Source organism: Lissotriton vulgaris, chromosome 11, assembly GCF_964263255.1.
Source record: "Lissotriton vulgaris chromosome 11, aLisVul1.2, whole genome shotgun sequence".
NCBI classification, from domain to species: domain Eukaryota; kingdom Metazoa; phylum Chordata; class Amphibia; order Caudata; family Salamandridae; genus Lissotriton; species Lissotriton vulgaris.
This window is the reverse complement of record NC_141699.1, coordinates 484,251,383-484,270,064: the sequence shown is the minus strand read 5'-3', so window position 1 is coordinate 484,270,064 and position 18,682 is coordinate 484,251,383. Positions and strand designations below refer to the sequence as shown.

General features: G+C 43.3%; 20 non-coding genes across 20 annotated transcripts; all 20 read left to right on the top strand.

Moving 5' to 3' along the window:
• The first annotated feature begins 5,160 nt into the window (after nucleotides 1-5,160).
• Nucleotides 5,161-5,242, top strand: TRNAS-CGA (transfer RNA serine (anticodon CGA)). The gene has a single exon. It is a non-coding gene; the product is annotated as a tRNA-Ser (tRNA).
• Nucleotides 5,243-5,784: 542 nt separating this feature from the next.
• On the top strand, nucleotides 5,785-5,866 carry TRNAS-CGA (transfer RNA serine (anticodon CGA)). The gene has a single exon. It is a non-coding gene; the product is annotated as a tRNA-Ser (tRNA).
• Nucleotides 5,867-6,410: 544 nt separating this feature from the next.
• Nucleotides 6,411-6,492, top strand: TRNAS-UGA (transfer RNA serine (anticodon UGA)). The gene has a single exon. It is a non-coding gene; the product is annotated as a tRNA-Ser (tRNA).
• A 547-nt stretch (nucleotides 6,493-7,039) lies between these two features.
• Nucleotides 7,040-7,121, top strand: TRNAS-CGA (transfer RNA serine (anticodon CGA)). The gene has a single exon. It is a non-coding gene; the product is annotated as a tRNA-Ser (tRNA).
• Nucleotides 7,122-7,664: 543 nt separating this feature from the next.
• TRNAS-UGA (transfer RNA serine (anticodon UGA)) lies at nucleotides 7,665-7,746 on the top strand. The gene has a single exon. It is a non-coding gene; the product is annotated as a tRNA-Ser (tRNA).
• Nucleotides 7,747-8,289: 543 nt separating this feature from the next.
• On the top strand, nucleotides 8,290-8,371 carry TRNAS-UGA (transfer RNA serine (anticodon UGA)). Its single transcript has one exon. It is a non-coding gene; the product is annotated as a tRNA-Ser (tRNA).
• A 544-nt stretch (nucleotides 8,372-8,915) lies between these two features.
• Nucleotides 8,916-8,997, top strand: TRNAS-CGA (transfer RNA serine (anticodon CGA)). Its single transcript has one exon. It is a non-coding gene; the product is annotated as a tRNA-Ser (tRNA).
• A 542-nt stretch (nucleotides 8,998-9,539) lies between these two features.
• Nucleotides 9,540-9,621, top strand: TRNAS-UGA (transfer RNA serine (anticodon UGA)). The gene has a single exon. It is a non-coding gene; the product is annotated as a tRNA-Ser (tRNA).
• A 545-nt stretch (nucleotides 9,622-10,166) lies between these two features.
• Nucleotides 10,167-10,248, top strand: TRNAS-CGA (transfer RNA serine (anticodon CGA)). The gene has a single exon. It is a non-coding gene; the product is annotated as a tRNA-Ser (tRNA).
• Nucleotides 10,249-10,791: 543 nt separating this feature from the next.
• TRNAS-CGA (transfer RNA serine (anticodon CGA)) lies at nucleotides 10,792-10,873 on the top strand. The gene has a single exon. It is a non-coding gene; the product is annotated as a tRNA-Ser (tRNA).
• Nucleotides 10,874-11,416: 543 nt separating this feature from the next.
• On the top strand, nucleotides 11,417-11,498 carry TRNAS-UGA (transfer RNA serine (anticodon UGA)). The gene has a single exon. It is a non-coding gene; the product is annotated as a tRNA-Ser (tRNA).
• Nucleotides 11,499-12,040: 542 nt separating this feature from the next.
• On the top strand, nucleotides 12,041-12,122 carry TRNAS-CGA (transfer RNA serine (anticodon CGA)). The gene has a single exon. It is a non-coding gene; the product is annotated as a tRNA-Ser (tRNA).
• Nucleotides 12,123-12,664: 542 nt separating this feature from the next.
• On the top strand, nucleotides 12,665-12,746 carry TRNAS-CGA (transfer RNA serine (anticodon CGA)). Its single transcript has one exon. It is a non-coding gene; the product is annotated as a tRNA-Ser (tRNA).
• A 1,166-nt stretch (nucleotides 12,747-13,912) lies between these two features.
• TRNAS-UGA (transfer RNA serine (anticodon UGA)) lies at nucleotides 13,913-13,994 on the top strand. Its single transcript has one exon. It is a non-coding gene; the product is annotated as a tRNA-Ser (tRNA).
• A 540-nt stretch (nucleotides 13,995-14,534) lies between these two features.
• Nucleotides 14,535-14,616, top strand: TRNAS-CGA (transfer RNA serine (anticodon CGA)). Its single transcript has one exon. It is a non-coding gene; the product is annotated as a tRNA-Ser (tRNA).
• Nucleotides 14,617-15,783: 1,167 nt separating this feature from the next.
• On the top strand, nucleotides 15,784-15,865 carry TRNAS-UGA (transfer RNA serine (anticodon UGA)). Its single transcript has one exon. It is a non-coding gene; the product is annotated as a tRNA-Ser (tRNA).
• Nucleotides 15,866-16,408: 543 nt separating this feature from the next.
• TRNAS-UGA (transfer RNA serine (anticodon UGA)) lies at nucleotides 16,409-16,490 on the top strand. Its single transcript has one exon. It is a non-coding gene; the product is annotated as a tRNA-Ser (tRNA).
• A 544-nt stretch (nucleotides 16,491-17,034) lies between these two features.
• On the top strand, nucleotides 17,035-17,116 carry TRNAS-UGA (transfer RNA serine (anticodon UGA)). Its single transcript has one exon. It is a non-coding gene; the product is annotated as a tRNA-Ser (tRNA).
• Nucleotides 17,117-17,659: 543 nt separating this feature from the next.
• Nucleotides 17,660-17,741, top strand: TRNAS-AGA (transfer RNA serine (anticodon AGA)). The gene has a single exon. It is a non-coding gene; the product is annotated as a tRNA-Ser (tRNA).
• A 543-nt stretch (nucleotides 17,742-18,284) lies between these two features.
• Nucleotides 18,285-18,366, top strand: TRNAS-UGA (transfer RNA serine (anticodon UGA)). Its single transcript has one exon. It is a non-coding gene; the product is annotated as a tRNA-Ser (tRNA).
• The last annotated feature ends 316 nt before the right edge of the window (nucleotides 18,367-18,682 follow it).

Sequence of the window (18,682 nt, the reverse complement as noted above, 5' to 3'; positions counted from 1 at the left end):
TTCGATTGGCAGAGGATATTCTTCTTCATATTCTAAATCATTCAGTTCTTCAAATTGCGGGGCGAAATAGTATTTCACGTCTTCCGCTCCTAGAGAATCTATACACTGTATCCACTTCGGATCCAGTGACACTGTAGGCAGGTTTACTGGGCTGAATAGCGCCTCGAAGGCGGATTCCGCTGTAAGGATATTAATCCGTTTGCCGTGTGCTAGTTCTCGTTCATTTGCTAATGTGATTTGCACTGCGTTCACAGTTCTTTCTGTGTGACTGAATGTTTTTTCTACTTGTGTGTACAAGTGAGATTTAATTGAAATTGGTACCTTTTCTCCCTCATTAGAGGTTAGGTACGTGAATCCGCATCTTCCTGGGATGACTCGGATTACAAGATCACGTGTGTTGTCACGTGTATCTAATTTTGTTTTTGCTAACATGTCTGTTTGCAGTGATCTCAAAATTTCTGTGTGTTTTTGAGTCCAATTGATTTGTTTAAAATCAGGTTTAATTAGTTCGTAGAGAGGTTTAACCCTCTCTGCGTAATTTAGTATGTAAGTTCTTCCGAAATTCAGAAAACCTAGAATGGATTGTAAATTCTTCAGCGTTTTTGGAGCTTGGAGTACAGCGCACTTCTCTAAGAAGTTGTCCGCTAGGCTTTTCCCTTCACTTGATAATTCATACCCTAAAAACAGTACTGTCAGATGGGCAATTCGGGACTTTTTAAAGTTGAATTTGTAACCCTCTGCTGCGAACCCAAGTATAATGGTGTTCACTCTTTTCAAGTGAGTATCCAAGTCGTCGTCTGTGAGATAAATATCATCTACGTAAGATAATGCTTCATCATCATAGATTTGTAGTAACTCTGTTACCCTAGCTGAGAATAGTCCTGGGCTGTTCTTGAACCCCTGTGGGAGTCGACAGAATTTTTTCTGCGACCCAAATGCGGAGAAAGCGGTCAAATATCTGCTTTCTGGTGCAATGTTTTGACAAAAGAAACCATTAGAAATGTCTAATGTCGTTTTATATTTTTTCCTAACTATATTATTCATTAGGGCTGCACTATGCGAGTTTTGTACTGCAAAAGTTTTGCAACATGTATTAAGATGTCTGTAGTCCAAAACTAGACAATATGAATTGTCTGGCTTGGAGACAGGAAACAAAGGATTGTTCATTTGAGAGGTGCATGTTTCAATCACCCCTTGGTACTCAAGTTGATCTAAGATCTCCCTGACTTGTTTTTTAGCTTCTTGCTTTATGGGATACTGCCGTTGGGCAGTTGGTTCACTTTTTAATTGGATTTTGTGAGGCGGTGAATCCTCATCCCATCCTACATGATTTTTATATAATGCAGGTGCCTGGGCCACTGCCCATTTCCTTGCATATGTATATTTTTTGTGAATCGGTATGTGATTCGAGAAGGCAGGCATAATCACTTCTTCGCCACGAGGGCACTCCCTGACAAACTCTGGGGGGCAATCTTTTTCAGCTAACAGAATATCATAGCCTTTTGAGAGCTTATCCCAAAATAGACCCTTAATTTTCCTAGTCTTATCACCCTCTATACGCAATGTTATTTCGTATATTTTATGGGGCTCGCTAAGTCTGGCGTCGGCAGTTTCAACCTGAATGTATTCATTCGTGTCCACTGTCTCCAGATGACTCATCAAGATCTTGCGCGCTATACTGATTTCTGCTGCACTGTCCAACATTGTCAATGCCCACTCCCCGTTTTTCAACTGGGTCCTCAGTATTCTCGGCATGGTTGATTACTCTAATACTGGCTACCTTCTTTTTCTGAAATTGAGAATTCTTATTTTGAGCAGGTTCCTTGTCTTTGGACTTGGTGTGCTCTCCTGGGTCTGACCGTCCTCTTCTTTCCGAATTCTGTGGAAGAGATCGAGAGGGACGTGTATCAATACTTTGATATCTATCAGGTTTTTTTATATTATCCCTATTTCTAAGGTTATATCTTTTCTCAGAGGGCTCCCGCTGGGGAGACTGGCGTTCTCGAGTCGGAGTTCTTTCCCTCCGTCGAGGAGACCTTCCTCTGGACTGGAAAACTTTTTCCTTGGGAGTGGATTGTTTATTTCCATCCCAGCTCTTTTTAGGAGTGTTTGAATTATTTTTAATAAATCATTTTTCAGGATTTTCGAGCAGTTGGGGCTTTACTGGTTTTCCACCCAAGCTGTCTCTACCTAATTCTTCATAGCATTTTTCTATGATTTTTGCAAGCTCAACAGGATCTTTTATATCTGTTTCCTTCAACTTCTGGCGAATCGCCACAGATGCTGCTTCTCCTCTAATGTTGGCTAATAATATAGCCGTGACCTGCTTGAAGTCTTTCAGTAATTTCATACCTAGATTTAAAGCGGGCTCTGGACCGAATTCATTTTGAATCTGTTTTAGCACTTCTGGTATTACCGCCATAGACGGAACACCGTGTGTTTTTGTGTAAATGGAAGCAAAGACTGTACCCCAAGTGTCGCAGTCCTCCACGTGTGGTGCGATTCCCATAGGAAGGCAGATGGTCAAGATTCTGTGTTTCTCAATAGGGGTAGTATCAGGAAATACTGCCTCTATTTGAGTGATTTTCTGGGCTAACCAGAAAGGAATTTGTTCCCGTTTTACGGGTGTTTTACCAAGACATGACTGTATGTTCTGTGGTGTAATTTTATTTGTGTTCCCCTGATGAGGGGTCAGCTGTGGTGTATTAACAGCTGGCTGGACTGTTGCAGTCCGCATTACATATTGGACTAATTGCCTATGTATTTTTATTAATGTTTTTAGCTGTACTAACAGCTCTTCCTTAGACATTTTTGCAATGTCAGGATGTGGTGTGTAACTGGCTAGAACCGGCCACGTGGCTCCTGGTCTACCTAGTGGACCGAGCCTGGTTATGTGATCATTGTGTTTTAGGGCGCCATTAAACCAGAGCAGGTGCTCTTGAAATTTAAGAGGAATTTCAATCTCCTCGAAAGGAGCGTACTCTTCCGGAGGTTTCTCTATTTTGTAATAGTGAAACTCTTTTGTTATAGCGTTTACCGCTGGAAAGTTTATCCATGAATAGAATACCTCTGTCTGCCGATACTCGTGAGCCTCTATCACGAAAATTACTGTACCACCCTGAGGTGTCAGTCCGTTTACTATAAGTTTTGAAGTTATAGATTTTCTTAATTGGACCGGGATGATTATAGCATCCGGGTCTGTCTGTAGGAGACTTGAGTCCTCCTCTATTAGTATGGAAGCTAGTCTAACTGCTTCCCTTTCTTCTTCACTGTCTGTCATTTTAAAAATGCAGGCTTTGCAGAGTAGGTCTCCAAGGAGACAAAGATTAGGTGCACAATATTTTGGAACACTGTATCCTTCAACGTTGAATAAACCAGAGCTTTACATAGGAATCTCTTCCTACTAAGGTCGGGCGGATTTTAACCTTTCACACACTCAAGACGTCTATTGGAGTATTTACGGGAGAAAGGGGTGTGAAATATGCACGACTGAGTTACTCTAAAAGTCTTGCGTTAGTTTATCGCCTTACCAAACGTTGGGCGCCATGTAGTGTAGGTCCTAGTTTCCCACTAGGCCCTGCGCATTGGAATAACATAAACAGTAGTATCGACGTGGAACTGCGGATATTCCAGGCCTCCACTGACTATGCTAAACTTAATTGGGTTGTGTTACCAACTAGCTCAGAGGTCACTGGAAACTTTCTTCTCTGCATAGGAAGTGATCAGCTTCCTTGGCACAGACAAGAAGGGATTCAGTTTTCCAACAACCGTGCAACATGACAACTTTGCTCCTCAGATCAAGAGTCAATCTCTAGGGTCGTGTGAAACAATAGACATGTATTTCACTCAGTCAGTCTAGTGCAGTTTACTTTCACGAGATGTAGAGAATAGAGAGACAGGCGTTTGTCAATAAAGGGTTAACATTTATTGAACAGTCTTTCTTCTCGTACAAGAGAAATGAATTGCCACAATTGCAATAATTGTTATTATAAAAAGTACGTACAGTAAGATAAGTATTGCGAAATAGAACTGTAAAAGCATTGATATGGTTTCTTAGCCATACAATGGTTTAAAAGTAATAAAACATATATACAGTCATATATACATTAGGCTAACATACTCAACTGGTGCTTCTAACTACGCCTACCCCAGTGTGCCTGACCTAAGCCTAACACGTGAAAGGGGAGTAAGTAAGTAGCTTTAAGTTAAGTTGGTTTTGCCAAGGTTTGTTTCAAGAATTCTCGTCTAAGGGTTTAGTCAACACCATACCTCTGAATAGAATGATGGAGGATTGGTATCTCCTTCAGGGGTCTCTCTCGATATCCCAGTCACCCGCGAGGGTAAACCGGAAACGCCGTGGGTCTCTTCAGCGCGTCGAGGAAGGAGGGGGGACAGCGTCCGCGGGCAGCTGGAATCTGCTGGATGTCTTCGCAGAGGGACGGCTGTTCAGCTCCTTAAGCGTACTGCACCATAGGTCGCGCTTTAGCGGCGATAATGGTATCAGCAGCTTCACCACCACAGGATAGCAGGCTGCAGCGACAGAGTGCTAGATTTACCAACACGGGGTCGTGCAGGCAGCTGGCTTCAGTAGCTCGTACAACAGGCATTGCTTAAGGCAACATTGGTAATATTTATACCTGACAGGTGCCGGGTTTGACGCAAGTTTGCTGGACATAAGACGTCAATTAAAGATGTCACTAGGAAGTGATAGTTATCAGTTGCTCATTAGAGTTCTATTACTTATCAAAACATAGCAAGCGGGGATTTCCAGGTTTGCTGAGTTTTTATCTTGTTGAAGAACTCGGAGTGTTATCTAGGAATATCAGATAGTGACTACTGCTCTGTCATTGCACTAATTGGTCGCAAAGGAAGTGGCAGAGGGAACTATGCTGGAATGTGGCTCTGTTCGTGTGAGGCCAGAGATGACTTTTCAGAAAATCGCACTTGAACGGTTATGCCAATATAGGGAATAAATGGATTTATAGCCGAATAGGGGCATAAGGTCACAGTATCGATCAGGAACCTAGATAAACACGCAACAGGGGATACAGAGCACTGCTGGTACGTGCCCCGTCCTGCCGTTACTTTAATTTTTAGGTCTCGGCCTGATGTGAGCAGCGTATGGCTCGTATACGACAACAGTGACATTATATTCATGCAGCTGCGATGGCTGAGTGGTTAAGGTGTTGGACTCGAAATCCAATCTGGTTTCCCTGTGCAGGTTCGAATCCTGCTTGCAGCGTAGTGTGATTTTGCATGAACACCATTTAGTTTAGTTAAGTAAATGTTCACTTCTCGTTACGCAATCCTCATCAAGTCACAGAGTTAAATGGAAAAACTCAAACTAGATGTACACATTGAGACAATTTCCACACCCAGGAAGTGTTTTAGAGAGCTGGTGGCTCGGAAGGGTTAATAGTCTGGACCTGTCCTGCCTGATCTAGACAAGTCATGAAAAGAGTACTTTTTTTTATGAAGCATGTCTTGTTTAGGCTTTTGGACTCTTTCTTAGTACACTTAAGGGCCCGTTACCACCGCCGTAATATAGGGAAAAGTGGGTAGAAACATGCAGTGATTGATTACCACTCATCTGTGCCCTTTCACTCACTTTGAGTGATGCATGTTGCTATTTTTATTAATTGTATGAAAGCATGCAAAATAAGTGAGGACAACAGGGCACTGCTGGTACGTGCCCCGTCCTTCCATTACTTTATTTTTTTGGTCTCGGCCTGACATGAGCAGAGCATGGCTCGTATATGACAACAGTGACATCATACTCATGCAGCTGCGATGGCCGAGTGGTTAAGGTGTTGGACTCGAGATCCAATGGGGTTTCCCTGCGCAGGTTCGAATCCAGCTTGCAGCGTAGTGTGATTTTGCATGAACACCATTTGGTTTAGTTAAGGAACTGTTCACTTCTCGTTACGCAATCCTCATCAAGTCACAGAGTTAAATGGCAAAAACTCAAACTAGATGTAAACATTGAAACAATTTCCACACCTAGGAAGTGTTTTAGAGAGCAGGTGGCTCGGAAGGGTTTGTAGTCTGGACCTATCCTGCCTGATCTAGACAAGTTACGAAATGAGTAATATTTTTTTATGAAGCGTGTCTTGTTTAGGCTTTTGGACTCTTTCTGAGTACACTTAAGGGCCCGTTGCCACCGCTGTAATATATGGAAACGAGGGTAGAAATGTGCAGTGATTGATTACCGCTCATCTGTGCCCTGTCACTCATTTTGAGTAATGCATATTGCTATTTTTATTAATTGTATGAAAGTATGCGAAATAAGTGAGGACAACAGGGCACTGCTGGTATGTGCCCTGTCCTTCCGTTACTTTATTTTTTAGGTCTCGACCTGACATGAGTAGCGCATGGCTCGTATACGACAACAGTGACATCATACTCACGCAGCTGCGATGGCCGAGTGGTTAAGGCATTGGACTTGAAATCCAATGGGGTTTCCCCATGTAGGTTCGAATCCTGCTTGCAGCGGCATGAGATTTTGCATGAACACCATTTGGTTAAGTTAAGTAAATGTTCACTTCTCATTACGCAATCCTCATCAAGTCACAGAGTTAAACTGCAAAAACTCAAACTAGATGTAAACATTGAGACAATTTCCACACCCAGGAAGTGTTTTAAAGAGCAGGTGGCTCGGAAGGGTTCGTTGTCTGGACCTGTCCTGCATGATCTAGACAAGTCACGAAAAGAGTAATTATATTTTTTTATGAAGCGGGTCTTGTTTAGGCTTTTGGACTCTTTCTTAGTACACTTAAGGGCCCGTTACCACCGCCGTAATATAGGGAAAAGAGGGTAGAAATGCGCAGTGATTGATTACCGCTCATCTGTGCCCTGTCATTCACTTTGAGTGATGCTTGTTGCTAATTTTATTAATTGTATGAAAGCATTCAAAATAAGTGGGGGATACAGGGCACTGCTGGTACGTGCCCCGTCCTGCCGTTACTTTAATTTTTAAGTCTCGGCCTGACGTGAGCAGCGTATGGCTCCTATACGACAACAGTGACATCATACTCATGCTGCTGCGATGGCTGAGTGGTTAAGGCGTTGGACTCGAAATCCAATCTGGTTTCCCTGCGCAGGTTCGAATCCTGCTTGCAGCGTAGTGTGATTTTGCATGAACACCATTTGGTTTAGTTAAGCAAATGTTCACTTCTCGTTACGCAATCCTCATCAAGTCACAGAGTTAAATGGCAAAAACTCAAACTAGATGTAAACATTGAAACAATTTCCACACCTAGGAAGTGTTTTAGAGAGCAGGTGGCTCGGAAGGGTTTGTAGTCTGGACCTATCCTGCCTGATCTAGACAAGTTGAGAAATTAGTAATTTTTTTTATGAAGCGTGTCTTGTTTAGGCTTTTGGACTCTTTCTGAGTACACTTAAGGGCCCGTTGCCACCGCCGTAATATATGGAAACGAGGGTAGAAATGTGCAGTGGTTGATTACCGCTCATCTGTGCCCTGTCACTCATTTTGAGTGATGCATATTGCTATTTTTATTAATTGTATGAAAGTATGCGAAATAAGTGAGGACAACAGGGCACTGCTGGTATGTGCCCCGTCCTTCCGTTACTTTATTTTTTAGGTCTCGACCTGACATGAGTAGCGCATGGTTCGTATACGACAACAGTGACATCATACTCACGCAGCTGCGATGGCCGAGTGGTTAAGGCGTTGGACTTGAAATCCAATGGGGTTTCCCTGCGTAGGTTTGAATCCTGCTTGCAGCGGCATGAGATTTTGCATGAACACCATTTGGTTTAGTTAAGTAAATGTTCACTTCTCATTACGCAATCCTCATCAAGTCACAGAGTTAAACTGCAAAAACTCAAACTTGATGTAAACATTGAGACAATTTCCACACTCAGGAAGTGTTTTAGAGAGCAGGTGGCTCGGAAGGGTTCGTAGTCTGGACCTGTCCTGCCTGATCTAGACAAGTCATGAAAAGAGTACTTTTTTTTATGAAGCGTGTCTTGTTTAAGCTTTTGGACTCATTCTGAGTACACTTAAGGGCCCGTTGCCACCGCCGTAATATAGGGAAACGAGGATAGAAATGTGCAGTGATTGATTACCGCTCATCGGTGCCCTGTCACTCACTTTGAGTGATGCGTATTGCTATTTTTATTAATTGTCTGAAAGCATGCAAAATAAGTGAGGACAACAGGGCACTGCTGGTACGTGCCCCGTCCTTCTGTTACTTTATTTTTTATGTCTCGGCCTGACGTGAGTAGTGCATGGCTCGGATACGACAACTGTGACATCATACTCACGCAGCTGCGATGGCCGAGTGGTTAAGGCGTTGGACTTGAAATCCAATGGGGTTTCCCCGCGTAGGTTCGAATCCTGCTTGCAGCATCATGAGATTTTGCATGAACACCATTTGGTTTAGTTAAGTAAATGTTTACTTCTTGTTACGCAATCCTCATCAAGTCACAGAGTTAAACGGCAAAAACTCAAACTAGATGTAAACATTGAGACAATTTCCACACCCAGGAAGTGTTTTAGAGAGCAGGTGCCTCGGAAGGGTTCGTAGTCTGGACCTGTCCTGCATGATCTAGACAAGTCATGAAAAGAGTAATTATTTTTTTATGAAGCGTGTCTTGTTTAGGCTTTTGGACTCTTTCTTAGTACACTTAAGGGCCCGTTACCACCGCTGTAATATAGGGAAAAGAGGGTAGAAATGCGCAATGATTGATTACCACTCATCTGTGCCCTTTCACTCACTTTGAGTGATGCATGTTGCTATTTTTATTAATTGTATGAAAGCATGCAAAATAAGTGAGGACAACAGGGCACTGCTGGTACGTGCCCCGTCCTTCTGTTACTTTATTTTTTGGTCTCGGCCTGACATGAGCAGAGTATGGCTCGTATACGACAACAGTGACATCATACGCATGCAGCTGCGATGGCCGAGTGGTTAAGGCGTTGGACTCGAAATCCAATGGGGTTTCCCTGCGCAGGTTCGAATCCTGCTTGCAGCGTAGTGTGATTTTGCATGAACACCATTTGGTTTAGTTAAGGAAATGTTCACTTCTTGTTCGCAATCCTCATCAAGTCACAGAGTTAAATGGAAAAAACTCAAACTAGATGTAAACATTAAAACAATTTCCACACCTAGGAAGTGTTTTAGAGAGCAGGTGGCTCGGAAGGGTTTGTAGTCTGGACCTATCCTGCCTGATCTAGACAAGTTACGAAATGAGTAATTTTTTTTATGAAGCGTGTCTTGTTTAGGCTTTTGGACTCTTTCTGAGTACACTTAAGGGCCCGTTGCCACCGCCGTAATATATAGAAACAAGGGTAGAAATGTGCAGTGATTGATTACCGCTCATCTGTGCCCTGTCACTCATTTTGAGTGATGCATATTGCTATTTTTATTAATTGTATGAAAGTATGCGAAATAAGTGAGGACAACAGGGCACTGCTGGTATGTGCCCCGTCCTTCCGTTACTTTATTTTTTAGGTCTCGACCTGACATGAGTAGCGCATGGCTCGTATACGACAACAGTGACATCATACTCACGCAGCTGCGATGGCCGAGTGGTTAAGGCGTTGGACTTGAAATCCAATGGGGTTTCTCCGCGTAGGTTTGAATCCTGCTTGCAGCAGCATGAGATTTTGCATGAACACAATTTGGTTTAGTTAAGTAAATGTTCACTTCTCATTACGCAATCCTCATCAAGTCACAGAGTTAAACTGCAAAAACTCATACTAGATGTAAACATTGAGACAATTTCCACACCCAGGAAGTGTTTTAGAGAGCAGGAGGCTCGGAAGGGTTCGTAGTCTGGACCTGTCCTGCATGATCTAGACAAGTCATGAAAAGAGTAATTACTTTTTTTATGAAGCGTGTCTTGTTTAGGCTTTTGGACTCTTTCTTAGTACACTTAAGGGCCCGTTACCACCGCCGCAATATAGGGAAAAGAGGGTAGAAATGCGCAATGATTGATTACCACTCATCTGTGCCTTTTCACTTACTTTGAGTGATGCATGTTGCTATTTTTATTAATTGTATGAAAGCATGCAAAATAAGTGAGGACAACAGGGCACTGCTGGTACGTGCCCCGTCCTTCTGTTACTTTATTTTTTGGTCTCGGCCTGACATGAGCAGAGTATGGCTCGTATACGACAACAGTGACATCATACTCATGCAGCTGCGATGGCCGAGTGGTTAAGGTGTTGGACTCGAAATCCAATGGGGTTTCCCTGCGCAGGTTCGAATCCTGCTTGCAGCGTAGTGTGATGTTGCATGAACACCATTTGGTTTAGTTAAGGAAATGTTCACTTCTTGTTCGCAATCCTCATCAAGTTACAGAGTTAAATGGAAAAAACTCAAACTAGATGTAAACATTGAGACAATTTCCACACCCAGGAAGTGTTTTAGAGAGCTGGTGGCTCAGAAGGGTTTGTAGTCTGGACCTGTCCTGCCTGATCTAGACAAGTCATGAAAAGAGTACTTTTTTTTTATGATGCATGTCTTGTTTAGGCTTTTGGACTCTTTCTTAGTACACTTAAGGGCCTGTTACCACCGCCGTAATATAGCGAAAAGTGGGTAGAAACATGCAGTGATTGATTACCACTCATCTGTGCCCTTTCACTCACTTTGAGTGATGCATGTTGCTATTTTTATTAATTGTATGAAAGCATGCAAAATAAGTGAGGACAACAGGGCACTGCTGGTACGTGCCCCGTCCTTCCGTTACTTTATTTTTTTGGTCTCCGCCTGACATGAGCAGAGCATGGCTCGTATACGACAACAGTGACATTATACTCATGCAGCTGCGATGGCCGAGTGGTTAAGGCGTTGGACTCGAAATCCAATGGGGTTTCACTGCGCAGGTTCGAATCCTGCTTGCAGCGTAGTGTGATTTTGCATGAACACCATTTGGTTTAGTTAAGGAAATGTTCACTTCTCGTTACGCAATCCTCATCAAGTCACAGAGTTAAATGACAAAAACTCAAACTAGATGTAAACATTGAAACAATTTCCACACCTAGGAAGTGTTATAGAGAGCAGGTGGCTCGGAAGGGTTTGTAGTCTGGACCTGTCCTGCCTGATCTAGACAAGTCATGAAAAGAGTACTTTTTTTTATGAAGCGTGTCTTGTTTAAGCTTTTGGACTCTTTCTGAGTACACTTAAGGGCCCGTTGCCACCGCCGTAATATAGGGAAACGAGGATAGAAATGTGCAGTGATTGATTACCGCTCATCGGTGCCCTGTCACTCACTTTGAGTGATGCGTATTGCTATTTTTATTAATTGTCTGAAAGCATGCAAAATAAGTGAGGACAACAGGGCACTGCTGGTACGTGCCCCGTCCTTCTGTTACTTTATTTTTTATGTCTCGGCCTGACGTGAGTAGTGCATGGCTCGTATACGACAACTGTGACATCATACTCACGCAGCTGCGATGGCCGAGTGGTTAAGGCGTTGGACTTGAAATCCAATGGGGTTTCCCTGCGTAGGTTCGAATCCTGCTTGCAGCGTCATGAGATTTTGCATGAACACCATTTGGTTTAGTTAAGTAAATGTTTACTTCTTGTTACGCAATCCTCATCAAGTCACAGAGTTAAACGGCAAAAACTCAAACTAGATGTAAACATTGAGACAATTTCCACACCCAGGAAGTGTTTTAGAGAGCAGGTGCCTCGGAAGGGTTCTTAGTCTGGACCTGTCCTGCCTGATCTAGACAAGTCATGAAAAGAGTACTTTTTTTTATGAAGCGTGTCTTGTTTAAGCTATTGGACTCTTTCTGAGTACACTTAAGGGCCCGATGCCACCGCCGTAATATAGGGAAACGAGGATAGAAATGCGCAATGATTGATTACCACTCATCTGTGCCCTTTCACTCACTTTGAGTGATGCATGTTGCTATTTTTATTAACTGTATGAAAGCATGCAAAATAAGTGAGGACAACAGGGCACTGCTGGTACGTGCCCCGTCCTTCTGTTACTTTATTTTTTGGTCTCGGCCTGACATGAGCAGAGTATGGCTCGTATACGACAACAGTGACATCATACTCATGCAGCTGCGATGGCCGAGTGGTTAAGGCGTTGGACTCGAAATCCAATGGGGTTTCCCTGCGCAGGTTCGAATCCTGCTTGCAGCGTAGTGTGATTTTGCATGAACACCATTTGGTTTAGTTAAGGAAATGTTCACTTCTTGTTCGCAATCCTCATCAAGTCACAGAGTTAAATGGAAAAAACTCTAACTAGATGTAAACATTGAGACAATTTCCACACCCAGGAAGTGTTTTAGAGAGCTGGTGGCTCGGAAGGGTTTGTAGTCTGGACCTGTCCTGCCTGATCTAGACAAGTCATGAAAAGAGTACTTTTTTTTATGATGCATGTCTTGTTTAGGCTTTTGGACTCTTTCATAGTACACTTAAGGGCCTGTTACCACCGCCGTAATATAGGGAAAAGTGGGTAGAAACATGCAGTGATTGATTACCACTCATCTGTGCCCTTTCACTCACTTTGAGTGATGCATGTTGCTATTTTTATTAATTGTATGAAAGCATGCAAAATAAGCGAGGACAACAGGGCACTGCTGGTACGTGCCCCGTCCTTCCGTTACTTTATTTTTTTGGTCTCCGCCTGACATGAGCAGAGCATGGCTCGTATACGACAACAGTGACACCATACTCATGCAGCTGCGATGGCCGAGTGGTTAAGGCGTTGGACTCGAAATCCAATGGGGTTTCCCTGCGCAGGTTCGAATCCTGCTTGCAGCGTAGTATGATTTTGCATGAACACCATTTGGTTTAGTTAAGGAAATGTTCACTTCTCGTTACGCAATCCTCATCAAGTCACAGAGTTAAATGGCAAAAACTCAAACTAGATGTAAACATTAAAACAATTTCCACACCTAGGAAGTGTTTTAGAGAGCAGGTGGCTCGGAAGGGTTTGTAGTCTGGACCTATCCTGCCTGATCTAGACAAGTTACGAAATGAGTAATTTTTTTTATGAAGCGTGTCTTGTTTAGGCTTTTGGACTCTTTCTGAGTACACTTAAGGGCCCGTTGCCACCGCCGTAATATATAAAAACGAGGGTAGAAATGTGCAGTGATTGATTACCGCTCATCTGTGCCCTGTCACTCATTTTGAGTGATGCATATTGCTATTTTTATTAATTGAATGAAAGTATGCGAAATAAGTGAGGACAACAGGGCACTGCTGGTATGTGCCCGTCCTTCCGTTACTTTATTTTTTAGGTCTCGACCTGACATGAGTAGCGCATGGCTCGTATACGACAACAGTGACATCATACTCACGTAGCTGCGATGGCCGAGTGGTTAAGGCGTTGGACTTGAAATCCAATGGGGTTTCTCCGCGTAGGTTTGAATCCTGCTTGCAGCGGCATGAGGTTTTGGATGAACACAATTTGGTTTAGTTAAGTAAATGTTCACTTCTCATTACGCAATCCTCATCAAGTCACAGAGTTAAACTGCAAAAACTCATACTAGATGTAAACATTGAGACAATTTCCACACTCAGGAAGTGTTTTAGAGAGCAGGTGGCTCGGAAGGGTTCGTAGTCTGGACCTGTCCTGCCTGATCTAGACAAGTCATGAAAAGAGTACTTTTTTTATGAAGCGTGTCTTGTTTAAGCTTTTGGACTCTTTCTGAGTACACTTAAGGGCCCGTTGCCACCGCCGTAATATAGGGAAACGAGGATAGAAATGTGCAGTGATTGATTACCGCTCATCGGTGCCCTGTCACTCACTTTGAGTGATGCGTATTGCTATTTTTATTAATTGTATCAAAGCATGCAAAATAAGTGAGGACAACAGGGCACTGCTGGTACGTGCCCCGTCCTTCTGTTACTTTATTTTTTATGTCTCGGCCTGACGTGAGTAGTGCATGGCTCGTATACGACAACTGTGACATCATACTCACGCAGCTGTGATGGCCGAGTGGTTAAGGCGTTGGACTTGAAATCCAATGGGGTTTCCCCGCGTAGGTTCGAATCCTGCTTGTAGCGTCATGAGATTTTGCATGAACACCATTTGGTTTAGTTAAGGAAATGTTCACTTCTCGTTACGCAATCCTCATCAAGTCACAGAGTTAAATGGCAAAAACTCAAACTAGATGTAAACATTGAGACAATTTCCACACCCAGGAAGTGTTTTAGAGAGCAGGTGGCTCGGAAGGGTTCGTAGTTTGGACCTGTCCTGCCTGATCTAGACAAGTCATGAAAAGAGTACTTTTTTTATGAAGCGTGTCTTGTTTAAGCTTTTGGACTCTTTCTGAGTACACTTAAGGGCCCGTTGCCACCGCCGTAATATAGGGAAATGAGGATAGAAATGTGCAGTGACTGATTACCGCTCATCGTGCCCTGTCACTCACTTTGAGTGATGCATGTTGCTATTTTTATTAATTGTATGAAAGCATGCAAAATAAGTGAGGACAACAGGGCACTGCTGGTACGTGCCCCGTCCTTCTGTTACTTTATTTTTTGGTCTCGGCCTGACATGAGCAGAGTATGGCTCGTATACAACAACAGTGACATCATACTCTTGCAGCTGCGATGGCCGAGTGGTTAAGGCGTTGGACTCGAAATCCAATGGGGTTTCCCTGGGCAGGTTCGAATCCTGCTTGCAGCGTAGTATGATTTTGCATGAACACCATTTGGTTTAGTTAAGGAAATGTTCACTTCTCGTTACGCAATCCTCATCAAGTCACAGAGTTACATGGCAAAAACTCAAACTAGATGTAAACATTAAAACAATTTCCACACCTAGGAAGTGTTTTAGAGAGCAGGTGGCTCGGAAGGGTTTGTAGTCTGGACCTATCCTGCCTGATCTAGACAAGTTACGAAATGAGTAATTTTTTTTATGAAGCGTGTCTTGTTTAGGCTTTTGGACTCTTTCTGAGTACACTTAAGGGCCCGTTGCCACCGCCGTAATATATAGAAACGAGGGTAGAAATGTGCAGTGATTGATTACTGCTCATCTGTGCCCTGTCACTCATTTTGAGTGATGCATATTGCTATTTTTATTAATTGTATGAAAGTATGCGAAATAAGTGAGGACAACAGGGCACTGCTGGTATGTGCCCCGTCCTTCCGTTACTTTATTTTTTAGGTCTCGACCTGATATGAGTAGCGCATGGCTCGTATACGACAACAGTGACATCATACTCACGCAGCTGCGATGGCCGAGTGGTTAAGGCGTTGGACTTGAAATCCAATGGGGTTTCTCCGCGTAGGTTTGAATCCTGCTTGCAGCGGCATGAGATTTTGCATGAACACAATTTGGTTTAGTTAAGTAAATGTTCACTTCTCATTACGCAATCCTCATCAAGTCACAGAGTTAAACTGCAAAAACTCATACTAGATGTAAACATTGAGACAATTTCCACACTCAGGAAGTGTTTTAGAGAGCAGGTGGCTCGGAAGGGTTCGTAGTCTGGACCTGTCCTGCCTGATCTAGACAAGTCATGAAAAGAGTACTTTTTTTATGAAGCGTGTCTTGTTTAAGCTTTTGGACTCTTTCTGAGTACACTTAAGGGCCCGTTGCCACCGCCGTAATATAGGGAAACGAGGATAGAAATGTGCAGTGATTGATTACCGCTCATCGGTGCCCTGTCACTCACTTTGAGTGATGCGTATTGCTATTTTTATTAATTGTATCAAAGCATGCAAAATAAGTGGGGACAACAGGGCACTGCTGGTACGTGCCCCGTCCTTCTGTTACTTTATTTTTTATGTCTCGGCCTGACGTGAGTAGTGCATGGCTCGTATACGACAACTGTGACATGATACTCACGCAGCTGCGATGGCCGAGTGGTTAAGGCGTTGGACTTGAAATCCAATGGGGTTTCCCCGCGTAGGTTCGAATCCTGCTTGTAGCGTCATGAGATTTTGCATGAACACCATTTGGTTTAGTTAAGGAAATGTTCACTTCTCGTTACGCAATCCTCATCAAGTCACAGAGTTAAATGGCAAAAACTCAAACTAGATGTAAACATTGAGACAATTTCCACACCCAGGAAGTGTTTTAGAGAGCAGGTGGCTCGGAAGGGTTCGTAGTCTGGACCTGTCCTGCCTGATCTAGACAAGTCATGAAAAGAGTACTTTTTTTTATGAAGCGTGTCTTGTTTAAGCTTTTGGACTCTTTCTGAGTACACTTAAGGGCCCGTTGCCACCGCCGTAATATAGGGAAACGAGGATAGAAATGTGCAGTGATTGATTACCGCTCATCGGTGCCCTGTCACTCACTTTGAGTGATGCGTATTGCTATTTTTATTAATTGTATGAAAGCATGCCAAATAAGTGAGGACAACAGGGCACTGCTGGTAGGTGTCCCGTCCTTCTGTTACTTTATTTTTTATGTCTCGGCCTGACGTGAGTAGTGCATGGCTCGTATACGACAACTGTGACATCATACTCACGCAGCTGCGATGGCCGAGTGGTTAAGGCGTTGGATTTGAAATCCAATGGGGTTTCCCCGCGTAGGTTCGAATCCTGCTTGCAGTGTCATGAGATTTTGCATGAACACCATTTGGTTTAGTTAAGTAAATGTTTACTTCTTGTTACGCAATCCTCATCAAGTCACAGAGTTAAACGGCAAAAACTCAAACTAGATGTAAACATTGAAACAATTTCCACACCTAGGAAGTGTTTTAGAGAGCAGGTGGCTCGGAAGGGTTTGTAGTCTGGACCTATCCTGCCTGATCTAGACAAGTTACGAAATGAGTAATTTTTTTTTATGAAGCGTGTCTTGTTTAGGCTTTTGGACTCTTTCTGAGTACACTTAAGGGCCCGTTGCCACCGCCGTAATATATGGAAACGAGGGTAGAAATGTGCAGTGATTGATTACCGCTCATCTGTGCCCTGTCACTCATTTTGAGTGATGCATATTGCTATTTTTATTAATTGTATGAAAGTATGCGAAATAAGTGAGGACAACAGGGCACTGCTGGTATGTGCCCCGTCCTTCCGTTACTTTATTTTTTAGGTCTCGACCTGACATGAGTAGCGCATGGCTTGTATACGACAACAGTGACATTATACTCATGCAGCTGCGATGGCCGAGTGGTTAAGGCGTTGGACTTGAAATCCAATGGGGTTTCCCCACGTAGGTTCGAATCCTGCTTGCAGCGGCATGAGATTTTGCATGAACACCATTTGGATAAGTTAAGTAAATGTTCACTTCTCATTACGCAATCCTCATCAAGTCACAGAGTTAAACTGCAAAAACTCAAACTATATGTAAACATTGAGACAATTTCCACACCCAGGAAGTGTTTTAGAGAGCAGGTGCCTCGGAAGGGTTCGTAGTCTGGACCTGTCCTACCTGATCTAGACAAGTCATGAAAAGAGTACTTTTTTTTATGAAGCGTGTCTTGTTTAAGCTTTTGGACTCTTTCTGAGTACACTTAAGGGCCCGTTGCCACCGCCGTAATATATGTAAACGAGGATAGAAATGTGCAGTGATTGATTACCGCTCATCAGTGCCCTGTCACTCACTTTGAGTGAAGCGTATTGCTATTTTTATTACTTGTATGAAAGCATGCAAAATAAGTGAGGACAACAGGGCACTGCTGGTACGTGCCCCGTCCTTCTGTTACTTTATTTTTTATGTCTCGGCCTGACGTGAGTAGTGCATGGCTCGTATACGACAACTGTGACATCATACTTACGCAGCTGCGATATCCGAGTGGTTAAGGCGTTGGACTAGAAATCCAATGGGGTTTCCCCGCGTAGGTTCGAATCCTGCTTGCAGCGTCATGAGATTTTGCATGAACACCATTTGGTTTAGTTAAGTAAATGATTACTTCTTGTTACGCAATCCTCATCAAGTCACAGGGTTAAACGGCAAAAACTCAAACTAGATGTAAACATTGAAACAATTTCCACACCTAGGAAGTGTTTTAGAGAGCTGGTGGCTCGGAAGGGTTTGTAGTCTGGACCTGTCCTGCCTGATCTAGACAAGTCATGAAAAGAGTACTTTTTTTTATGAAGCGTGTCTTCTTTAAGCTTTTGGACTCTTTCTGAGTACACTTAAGGGCCTGTTGCCACCGCCGTAATATAGGGAAACGAGGATAGAAATGTGCAGTGATTGATTACCGCTCATCGGTGCCCTGTCACTCACTTTGAGTGATGCGTATTGCTATTTTTATTAATTGTATGAAAGTATGCGAAATAAGTGAGGACAACAGGGCACTGCTGGTATGTGCCCCGTCCTTCCGTTACTTTATTTTTTAGGTCTCGACCTGACATGAGTAGCGCAGGGCTCGTATACGACAACAGTGACATCATACTCACGCAGCTGCGATGGCCGAGTGGTTAAGGCGTTGGACTTGAAATCCAATGGGGTTTCCCCACGTAGGTTCGAAACCTGCTTGCAGCGGCATGAGATTTTGCATGAACACCATTTGGTTTAGTTAAGTAAATGTTTACTTCTTGTTACGCAATCCTCATCAAGTCACAGAGTTAAACGGCAAAAACTCAAACTAGATGTAAACATTGAAACAATTTCCACACCTAGGAAGTGTTTTTGAGAGCAGGTGGCTCGGAAGGGTTTGTAGTCTGGACCTATCCTGCCTGATCTAGACAAGTTACGAAATGAGTAATTTTTTTTTATGAAGCGTGTCTTGTTTAGGCTTTTGGACTCTTTCTGAGTACACTTAAGGGCCCGTTGCCACCGCCGTAATATATAGAAACGA